This window comes from Mirounga angustirostris, unplaced genomic scaffold (assembly GCF_029215605.1).
Source record: "Mirounga angustirostris isolate CCGP_5_RB_7025 unplaced genomic scaffold, mMirAng1.0.hap1 SCAF_2, whole genome shotgun sequence".
Lineage (NCBI taxonomy): Eukaryota > Metazoa > Chordata > Mammalia > Carnivora > Phocidae > Mirounga > Mirounga angustirostris.
In genome coordinates, this window is record NW_026991710.1 from 61,597,382 (window position 1) to 61,607,668 (window position 10,287).

The 10,287-nt window shown below is 38.2% G+C and overlaps 1 protein-coding gene across 1 annotated transcript in view; it reads left to right on the top strand.

The window, feature by feature from the left end:
- SEPTIN11 (septin 11) overlaps positions 1 to 9,187 on the top strand; it is a 138,936-nt gene extending 129,749 nt beyond the window's left edge. Inside the window, exons 10-11 of the transcript XR_006791799.3 lie at positions 8,465 to 8,573; positions 8,849 to 9,187. The gene's annotated coding sequence lies outside the window, so the exon portion shown is untranslated. The remainder of the gene's footprint in view (positions 1 to 8,464; positions 8,574 to 8,848) is intronic.
- Positions 9,188 to 10,287: the final 1,100 nt, after the last annotated feature.

Below are 10,287 nucleotides of genomic sequence, written 5' to 3' on the forward strand. Positions count from 1 at the left end.
TGATACAGGCAGGGGAAACAACATGTACAAGGGTTCTGAAGCTAAGAGGTCGTAAAAAAAGAATCTCTGAAAGGTAGTGTATATAGCTGGTCCTGGGAATTGAGGGGGAGAGAATTGAAGTCCTTAGGTCCATAGGACAGAGCAGGGGATGGGAAGCCCAGGAAGGATTTTAAATGGGTTTTATCCTTTTTTCACTTCATGTAGCCTTTTTCCATATTACTATGTGGTTTTCCTTCTACATGGCCAACATTTTTCTGCAGAGTATTTTTGAGAGTGTAGCATTTCTGCATAATACCTTTGGGAGTGCAGCATTATTACATTGTTGGACCATGATTTTCACTCCTATAGGACTCATATAAATTCTACTTCGAGGTAGGTAGCCAAGAAAAATGAGAGTATGTCCAAGTAAAAACTTGTCCATGTAGGGTGCCTGGCTGGCTCAGTCAGAGCATGCAACTCTTGATCTCAGGGTTGGTAAGTTTAAGCTCCGTGTTGGGTGTAGAGATTACTTAAAAAATAAAAGATTTTAAAAATTAAAAAAAAAAACTTGTCCATGAATGTTCATAATAGCATTATTCATACAAGCCAAAAAATGAAACAGCACAAATGTCCACCAACTGATGAACACATAAATTAAATGTGGTATATCTAAACAATGGGATATTTGGCCATAAAAAGGAGGTATTGATGTATGGTGTAACATGGATGATCCTCAAAAACATATATAGTCTTTTGTGACTGGTTTCTTTCACTTAGCATAATGACTCCATTTATATGAAATGTCCAGAATAGGTAAATCCATAGAGACAAAGGATTAGTGGTTGCTTAGCCTTCAGTGCAGAGATGGAATTGGGGGATGATAACCGAACGATGTTAGGTTTCTTTTTAAGGCAAATGTTCTAAAATTGATTGTGATGATGGTTGCACCACTCTGAATATACTAAAAACCATTGAATTGTACACTTAATTGGATTGAATGAAATGTGAATTATATATCAATAATGCTGTTATCAAAAAAAAATGAAGGAGACAAAGAAAAAGAATCCAATTAATTGTCATTCATAACCTTTTTTGGATCATTCCTGGGTCCAATGGTCCTTACAGTTTTATGGATTTTGTTGGATACCAATTGCCAAGTTGTTTAGCAGAGGGGTCAAACCAATTAAAACGTAACTGGGAACATTTAAGAGCTTCTATTTCGTTATATACTTAACCTTTTTGAAGTTTAGATTTATTAAAATGATCTTACTGTCTGTGAGAGGCCAGTGACAATCTAGCCTACAGAACTGTAAATGTAATTTCAAGTAATTAATAGGTTGTAAGGAACAAGTTCCAGTTGTCCTAACAGAAACTATCAGCATTCTTCTTCTACACTGTTCACTCGTAAGAGCTTACTTTTAATCAATGTCTCTTTTTCCTTAATAACTGTCACATTGCTTTTACAATGGTTGTAGTTGTAAAAAAATGGGAAGCCTTTGAAATTCCCTGAGAAAATAAATAAGGCATATAAAGAAAATATGTTAATATCCATTTATTGGTATGGAATTCATATTTTTTCATTTTCTCAATCTTTTTAGAAATGTTTCCCTTTTGTCCTAATAGTAAAAAAAAAATAAGTATCTTTCTACGTGGCACTTGCAAATAATAATAACTAAAATGTATTGATTACTTACAATACAAGGCATTGCACTTTTAGTACATTCTCTCATTTTTAGCCCCACAGCACTCCTCTGTAGTAGGTATTTTTTGTTGTCCCCATTTTACAGAAGATAAAGAGGTCAAGTAAATCTGCAAGATTGGTCACACAGCTTGGAGAGGCATAGCCAGGATGCAAACCTACCTTGTCTGACTCCAGAGCCTGCTGTGCTTTCAATTACTACCCTTTCCTGCCTCACCCTGTGGGTATTTCTGGCTTGCATTAAATCTTTGAATAAAAATACTCACCCTCGGCGCCTGGGTGGCTCAGATGGTTAAGCGTCTGCCTTCGGCTCAGGTCATGATCCCAGGGTCCTGGGATCGAGCCCCACATCGGGCTCCTGGCTCAGCCGGGAGTCTGCTTCTCCCTCTCCCCCTGCCTCTCCCACTGCTCATGCTCTCTCTCTCTGTATCTCTGTGTCTCAAATGAATAAATAAAATCTTTAAAAAAAAAAAATACTCACCCTCTGGTTATTTTTGTCTTGCCTTTAATCTTAGAACATATATATATATTTTAAGTTTTTAGTTAGCAGTTTATATTTGTTTCTAGAGAGTTGATTTTTGCTTAAAAAGGGGTTATTCAATTTTCTTAGACTTGTTTTATTTCATGACTGGAATATTGAATCTTGAAATAAGGAACATGCCTTGCTTCAAATGCAGAGTGGTAGAGTAAGGAAACACCTGAGAAATAGTGTTACTGTCATAGGAAAGGATCTGCTCTGAAATGCAAAATGGTGCCAAGTGAGACCTACCCACCCCCACCCCACCACCACCAACCCCCCCCCCCCACCGCCCCGCCTTGGAAAGTCTAGGACAACTGAAGGGAATCAAGCTGATGAGCACAAAGTGGTTTGCCATTCTTTTTTTTTTTTTAAGATTTTATTTATTTATTTGAGACAGAGAATGAGATACAGAGAGCATGAGAGGGAGGAGGGTCAGAGGGAGAAGCAGACTCCCTGCCGAGCAGGGAGCCTGATGCGGGACTCGATCCCGGGACTCCAGGATCATGACCTGAGCCGAAGGCAGTCGCCCAACCAACTGAGCCACCCAGGCGCCCAGTGGTTTGCCATTCTTAATCTTTCAAGAAAAATAATTAGAAGTGCACTGCATACATTTTTATGAGTATAGAAGACAAGGCTACTAAATCTTTAATGATAGAAATTTCTGGTCTCCTTTGTCTTAAGTGAAACTTTTAGGGTAATGTTCCCAGCAGACAATTTATGAAGGTACTCTCTTGTAGGAGAAATACGGAGGCCTACAGGAACAAAGGAAATGATTTATTGTCACTATAATCACTTATCTTTAACATCTGCTTACACTTAGGGATCCTTTTTACAGCTTCCAAAATATGTTTTCATTAATCCCTACAGTGACAGAATATAAGAGGAGTAAACCTCCCAAATAGACATCAAGAGGAAAGGAGTCCCCATTCATCAAAAAGTAGAAAGACCTCCTACTTACTATGAGGTAGGGAGAAAATGCTCAGGCAAAACAAGTCAAAAATTCTAAAATAGGAAACCACAAGCTGCCTTCCAGACTTTACCCTGAATGTAAGCTGGCTTTAGGTTTCTCATAGGTGCTTATTTAGAAAGACCTCACCTGAAGGGATCATTGGTTGCATGCTTCATTAAGAGGGCCCTCAGAAGTCAAATAGCAGCCACCTATTTGAAATTTGTAAACCAAAAGGTCTTCAGTAGAAAAATACACCATTAAATAACACCACTTTACTCTTTCACAAACTGTTTTGAATTCCTGAACCACCAAATTTAGTAAATTCAGAAAAAAATCCTTTTTTGAAAATTGAGATTTTATTTATTAGAGAGAGTAAGAAAGCACAAGCAGGGGGAGCAGCAGAGGGAGAGGGAGAAGCAGGCTCCCCGCTGAGCAGAGATCCAATCCCAAGACCCCAGGATTATGACCCAATCTGAAGGCAGACACCCAACCGACTGAGCCACCCAGGCACCCTAAAGATGTCTTATATAATCAAACTACCAATACACTTTGTCTCTTGTCAAACATTTATGGGGGATGTATGGAGAAAAAGGTAAACATCTTCCAAAGTATATTTTTAGTATCATCACAACATGTTTACTGCAACCCTTATTTCTTCTGAGTAAAGGAAAAGAACTGTTTGGGGAATCAATTTAAATTATCCACAATCAGGGTTTCCAAGACTTCTTTCTCACATAACTAAGCTACTTTTATTACCAGACAGTGATGTAGTAAATACTGAGTCCCAGTTGCATACTGGGCTCAGCACTGTTAAGAGATTGGAAGGTGAGTTATATATAGTCATGTTTGTAAGACATTTATTTGTTCAATCATTCAGTAATTCAGCAACATTTACTAGCTGTGTGCCAGTGAGCAAGTTAATCAGCTTCTCTGTAACTTGACCTCAGTTTCATCATCTGTAAAGTGAGGGTAATAATTATGAGAATTAAATGGGACAATATTTGCAAAAGACTTAGAACAATGTATGACACAGGAAACACTAATTGTTAGCCTAACTTAAGAGTCCTTTATGTGCCAGGCTTGAGTTTGATTTTTTTTTCCACAATACAGTTAAAGATGGCCCACCCTCAAGCAGCTCTCAGCCATGCAAGGGAGACGTACATGTTAATGAACGTTATTAATAGAACATGAGAAGTTTTATAATAGTTACATGTAGAATGCTATGGGGAAACAGAGAAAGGAGAAATTCTGTATGTTGGTTAGAGGATGCTTCTATAGACTTGCATGCACCATTAATTATTTGCTGTGTGTCAAATTTACAAAATTACACTTAGTTGTGTAAAACAAGTATTTGGTGTCTCACACAGTTTCTGAGGCTCAGGAACCAGGAGTATCTTAACTGGGTAGTTCTGATTCAGGGTCTCTAATGAGGCTACAATGAAGTCGTTGGCTGGAGCTGAAGTAATGAAGGGCCTGGAGAATGTGCTTCTAAGTTCAGTAAAGTGACTATAGGCAGGAGTCTTCAGTTCTTGCCACTGGGCCTCTCCAAAGGGCTGCTCATGAACAGGCAGTTGGCTCCCCCATAACAAGTGATGAGAGAGACAGAGACAAATGGAAATGGAGAGATAGAACGCCAAGGTGGAAGCTGCAGTTATTTCATGACCTAATCTGGGAAATGATGTACTATCACTTCCCCCATATTCTACTTGCTAGAAGCAACTCACTAAGTCCAGGTTATACTGAAGGAGAGGGGGATTAAACATGAAGGGAAGAGTATCAAAGAATTTGTGAACATCTTTTTAAAACACTGCAGGTACGGAAGGAAAAGTAAGGTTTAGCTATGTAGACAGGAACAAACTTATGACAAGCAAGGAAATAGCAGAAACAAAAGAATAGAGAATCGAGGGGAAATTGTTATGAGGAAATGGACTTAGAGAGGTAAAGTAGCTTTCCTATCATGTGTTAAACAGTTAGTGAATGGGAGAGCCAGGATCTGAACCCATATTTCTGGTTATAGAATCCAGATCTTATCACTACCTATATTAGGCAAGGTTCTTCAGAGAAACAGAACCAAAAGGATGCATCTATGTTGATAGCCACATCTATATCTATATGGAGAGAGAGAAAGAGAAATTTATTCTAAGGAATTAGCTCACATGATCATGGAGGCTTGGTAAGTCCAAAATCTGCAGAGTAGGCTGGCAGACTAGAGACCCAGAGAAGAGTCGCCATTCAAGTCCAAAGGCAGTCTGATGACAGAATTCCTTCTTGCTCAGGAGAGGTCAGTTTTTGTTCTATTAAGGCCTTCGACTGATTAGATGAGGCCCACCCACATTATAGAGGGTAATCTGCTTTAAAATCCAATTTAAATGTTAAATCTCATCCAAAAAAACACCTTCACAGAAACATCTAAAATAACTGTTGACCAAATATCTGGGCACTATAGCCCAGCCAAGATGACAGATAAAATGAATCATCATACTACCCTATATGGTAGAGGTAATTTGGGGTTCAGATTGCAAAGGGCCCCAAATACCATACTAAGCAGTTTGTTGAATTTACAATTAACCAATAGCTCTCTCATGGCTCTGTCATGTCTAACCAGACATGACCTTGAACATCTGATAATAGTGGAGTGTTCCCATAGAATATTATAATTCTGTTAGAGAATGTATATTGGACTATTTGTCTATCAGGCTTCATCTTCAGTATGTTTTGACAAATGAAAAATTTGGTTTTATTGACACTATACTTTTTCCTTTCAATACTTTCCAGTCCACATAGTTTTAGTAATTAGCCTTTCACGTATTTCAAAATGTTTACTCATTTCAAAAATATTTTTCTCTCTTATTTATTCTCCCCATTTGGACTTTTTTCTCTTAACTTTTTCTTTTGTTTTTGTGCCTTATTTCAAGGATTCTTTTTAGCCATACCTCCTACCAGAGTGAAATATGAAATTAGGAAGGAAGACAAAAATGTAGGTGGGAAAAAAAGAACCCAGTTTATATACCAGCTGGACTTGGTGGTTCTAAAAGTATAAATATTGTTGAAGCATCATTTCTTTGCAGAAGGTGCATAAAGCTGAAAAGCTGTTTCATCCTTGCTGCTGGAGAGATTTCTCTTTGTAGCTAACATAGAGCAGGGAACTCTTCACATTTGTCTTGGAGCCTCAGAACTTAAAGTCCTAATGGTCCCAGCCTGCTCTTTTGGCCTACTCGTATTCTGGGTCCTCATCGAGGACAAGACACAGATGGGGTGGACGGGAGAGTCTTGTGAGGCCACTCGAAAGTGATCTGAATTATAGGTCTATGATTACATCCTGCCAGAGCAGGAGAGAACAGGAAGCAAAGTCTAGAAAACCAGCAGAATATAAGATGCAACAAGCTAGAAGAAAAGCAGAACTAGACTTACACAAAAAATGGGGGCAGAGACCTGGTGGTAAAGCATAAAAGAAGGCAAGAGAATTTGGGAATTAGTTCCATGGATATAGCCCACTTTTCACTTTCCCTCTTAAACACAACGTTATATAATTTATGAGCTTCAGAGCACCCATGGGTGGATAACACCACTAGCTGGTTTGGTGAATTCTATTAAATGAGCAGATTTTGTGGGTGAGTGAAGAAGACATCAGCATCATTTGAAGGAGATGCTAGTTTCCTAAAAAAGAAACATTTAATGCATCAGTGCTACTCTGTGTTCCTTTCTTTCCCCCACCATCCCCTCATTGCTACAGATCATCTTACAAGCCCAACCAAGTATGATTTCCATCTTTAGTGCTATAGGGAAAGGCCTTCATTAATAGCAGGAAGAAACAAAGGTTTTACCAAAATCAGTTTCTTTTATTTTTGAATATACCAACACAAATATGTCGATGAAGAAAGGAGATTTTGATAGTTTATCTTTCTGTTTTTAATGAAATTAAATCTAAACCAACTTGGAAAAATAGTTTTCCTATTTTACCTTGAAAGATTGCCACTGGAGGTATTCCATAAATTCTCTAAGTAATCCATCCACAGGAATATTCTCCACCTTTTAATTGTGTTCCTTTGCATATTTCAGGAAGCTATTCTTAATATATTACTCATTTGAACTGTGTGATAGCAGAAATTAAGACCCCCAAATCTAATCATACAAAAATACTCTTTGGATCAACCCACGTAGAAAATTATCAGCTAATTTTGACTTAAGTCTTATTTATATTTATAACCACTTGCATTTTAAAGCAAAAAAAAAAAAGTACCCAAAATTTGCTACTCTATAAGATAATTTCCATTCCTGAATCCATAATGTCTTCTGAGTGCTTGAGGATAAGTTTGGGTAAGGAAGAAAAATAATGCTGCAGAAATATGGTGAGAGGAAACAATCTTTGTGCTAAAGAAACCAGTATTCAGTGGGACCTTCCCTTCCTCCTACAATATCAGATATTCTTCATCATGCTTCTCAGAGAGGGCCACTGATCAATTTTTATAGGTCCATTGAAACTTGGCCTCCTGACCACTATCAGGAATTTACAACGTACATATAAATAGGTAATGAATATTAAAAGACTGATTTGAATGCCAAGTCAGGTTTTTTTCACCCAGAGAATTGTTGAATAGAACAGACTTCCTTTGACAGCTACTCCCACATGTTATAATATATGCACCATATTCCTTACTGTAGAGTTATCGTTAAGGCCACAGAAACTAGATCTTGTCTATATGAAAAAAACAAGGCTATATATGTTACTAATGATATTGCTTTGATATTTATACATAGTATCTTGCTATTTGCCTTTGCCTTTAATAAGTATTTGCACTTTAGTTTCTAAAACTATTCAAAAGCCAAGTAGTTAGTTATTCACTAAGTTCTCATTAGTCACCGAATTCAATTTATAAAACTTTTACTGTCAGGTAGTAGCTTAGACTTTTATAAGTTTGATACACATTAAACAAAGGGACCAAGACAAAATGTAGTTTCTATGCTAACAAAGCCAGGATCCTTTATCATAATACTAAAATTATCCCTAATGTTAGGAGTTAAATTAGAGTAAAAGCCAACATTAGAAAAGATTTTCATAAGGTTTTTTTGAGTGGAGGGCTTTATCTTTTCTTTCTTTCTTTTTTTTTTTGTTCTAAGAGCCAACCATTTTACATTAAAAAATTCATTAAAGTTTGTTGCAATCGATACATATTCTTATCTTCCACAGCAGCTTGAGGGGGTATAACCCAAGGGGTAGACGTCATGACAACAGGAGTTTCTGGCTCTGAGCATCCCCTGTGTAAATGCTGGTACCCCAGTCCTCCTAGCCCTCAAACTTTCTCCTTTCCCTTGGCAGGTCCTAGAAGAGTAAACTTGATCTGCTTGACAACCATTGAAAGAATTTCATCTCTGTTCTCTGCCTGACTGCCTCCGGCACGCCTGCCCCTCTGGCACTCTTCAGATGGGTAATGACCTTGGTCTGACACCTAGGGGTCACTGCTTCACAGTTTGTGCTTAACCAACCATCACCGTCCTCACTGCTGATATTGGATTAGGTCCCTTATAGTCAATATCTATGTTATTCTGGGTGATGAGGGAGTGGAGTGAACTTGGGAACTCTCTGTCTCTGCTGGTGTTATAACCCTTTCAATGAATTTCTAAATGGGGTGGTCTTGCTTTCCACTTTTATAGCACTCACAGTATCAAATTTTACACTGACACATTTCCTTATGGTTCTTAGGTCTTATGCTCTGTCTCTGTCATCAACTTCTGTGGCACTGGGTCAGGTAACATTTAAAGTGATACTACTTAACTCCTGAAGTGTCTGGACACTTTGACTCCCAACTATTCGGAGTGAGTTCCCTGCCTACTTCAGATCACCCCCAAAGAAATTAGGGGGCAGCCTCTCTGTCTCGCCTGATCCTGTCCTATGGAGACTACTGTGAGTTCCAGAGTATTCTCTCTCTCTCCCTCTCCCTGTCTCTGACCCTCTCCCCATCTGTTTCTTGAGATCCATAAGAGCCTCTGGTGGCCCTACTTTTTAAAGTGCATAAGTAAAGAAAGTCCCCATGTTAAATGTAACTTTTACTTTTTAAGAGAGAAACTCACTTTCTGTCAACAAAGGCATAGAAACATAAAATTCTATTTATAATAGACTTATAATTACTCATTCATAGAATGTTAATGTAAATAATATGACTCTTCATTTAATATTACGTAGTTCAGAAAGAGATAAAGAGAAAGCATTGCACCTGAAGATCATATGTAAAGTCAGTCTTTACTATTCAGTTTTCTAAGTTTTATTTTTCTTATCAGAAACCGTTTTGTATTTTGTTAGATCAACCATCTCGGTTCTTCAGAGTTAACTGGGTTTTTATAACTGTTATTCACAATCATTCAATAGTGTGTGTGTGTTTTTGTTTTTTGTTTGTTTGTTTGTTTTTTGTCAAGCCTCTTTTCTGAGTAGGCCCCTCAGTGAAGCTGCTGGGAAGAATTATTTCCTGGAATGAAATATCCTGGCCAGAGTGACACACTCCATGTTGTATTTGCCACGAAGTTGATGAAATTATGCCTTTCAGCAGAGTGCCCCACATCTCCTTCTTTCAAGAGTAGGCATTTTCTTTCCTTTTCTTTTTTTAAAGGTTTTATTTATTTGAGAGAGGGAGAGACAGCGAGGGAGCGAGAGAGAGAGTGGGAAGGTCAGAGGGAGAGGGAGAAGCAGGCTCCCCGCTGAGCAGGGAGCCTGATATGGGGCTCAATCCCAGGACCCTGGGATCATGACCTGAGCCCAAGGCAGATGCTTAACCGACTGAGCCACCTGGGCGTCCCTAGTGCAATAAACTCTTGAAGGCATATTTAAACACAGCCTGGTACGTTGTGTGGTACAGACCCGATGCTAATGTCCGTTGATTTTGCAAGCCACACTAACTAGTAAAAGCTGTGGTTATATGGGACTCTATCTGACTCAATAAACAAATATCCAAATGTTTATTGAGCATCAACTATGTACAAGGCCTTGGGCTGAGTTAAAATACTAAACTGAGCACAAGCTGACCACAAGCAGGAGAAAATGTTACAAACACAAGTATGCTTATTGGGAAATATGCAGAGATCATAATTTTAAGGGAAAACTGAGAACAGCTATGCAAATATTTTGTGGAAATTTTCCATGTGTTCTTA